The sequence below is a fragment of the Phytophthora infestans genome, genomic scaffold (genome assembly GCF_000142945.1).
Source record: "Phytophthora infestans T30-4 supercont1.8 genomic scaffold, whole genome shotgun sequence".
NCBI classification, from domain to species: domain Eukaryota; phylum Oomycota; class Peronosporomycetes; order Peronosporales; family Peronosporaceae; genus Phytophthora; species Phytophthora infestans.
Genome location: NW_003303751.1, coordinates 3490929 through 3492120, shown reverse-complemented (window position 1 = coordinate 3492120; position 1192 = coordinate 3490929).

Below are 1192 nucleotides of genomic sequence, written 5' to 3'. Positions count from 1 at the left end.
GTGGCTGCTACAAATTCGTATAACTAAAACGATAGCAACAACAGATCACTACCGTGAACAGGTTTAATCCTCTAAGGGTTTCCTGAGTAGCCAAAGTAGCAATGAAAACAAGAAATCAGCACAGTTATTGCCAAAGCAAAACGGCACAAGTTGACAAATCTGACAATGAAAGTCAAAGGAAAAAGATCATCAATATCAAAACAAGATCTACTTCCTGTAAATGCTCATGTACGTACAGGACTGTTATAAACAGCCACCTGTGGTCATTAAATACTATCCGACAGATAGAGCATCATACACATTCCTCGATGTGGGAGGGTGTCGGAGTAAGCATCTCCGATGTGATGATGACTATCTAGTGGAATATAACTGTACTATTTCATATAGACAAATCGTACATAACTGGGACTGGTTGGGGGAGAGTACCCCGCCCCCCCCACCAGAGCACCAAAATCTATAATTCATCAGCTCTTTCTTTTACCAAGTCCACCACAAGCGTCTTCTCCTTCTACACTCAAGACTTCCTCTCCACTATGGCCGCCTAGACCACTCTACTTTTGTCCTCACTCCGTACTGTACTGCCCTAACAACTCTGCGCAAATCATCCCTCCAACAGTCTGTCAACCAGTGCGATGAGGACTTGAAGGCAGAAGGGAGAGATGCTGTCCGAGGACGCAGTCCGAGGACGAGCTCACTTCTTCTTCTGCCTCAGACTGAGCACAAGTCTAGAGAATATGTAGTTAAGAGGAAAAGTAAATAAACTGTTTTGAGAGCTACTCTACAGCGTTCATTCTAACATTTTAAGTAAGACGGACAAGACTTCTGAGACCAACATGAGCAGGCTGCAGTTCCACGGGAACAAGGCGCATTTCGCTGGTTGGAAGGACAAGTTCGTGGATCATCTGGCTGCTAAGAGCGACGCCATCACGATTCTCGAGCTTCAGCAAAAACGGGCGAAGCCAATGACGCGCTTTGAGGATTTGCTCAAATCCCAGCCGTCAATCCCGCCTCTCGAAGGAGAGCGTACGGCGGACCGCGTGCAGGCGCACGAGCTGCAAGGGGCGCTGCTCAGGGGACAGAAATCCTACATCAAGGATCTTCTGAACCAGACGCTGCCAAGAAACTTCGCTGACGAACGACTCATGCGTATGCCGGTCTATGTGATCTGGAAAGCCGTTGAGAAACGTTATGG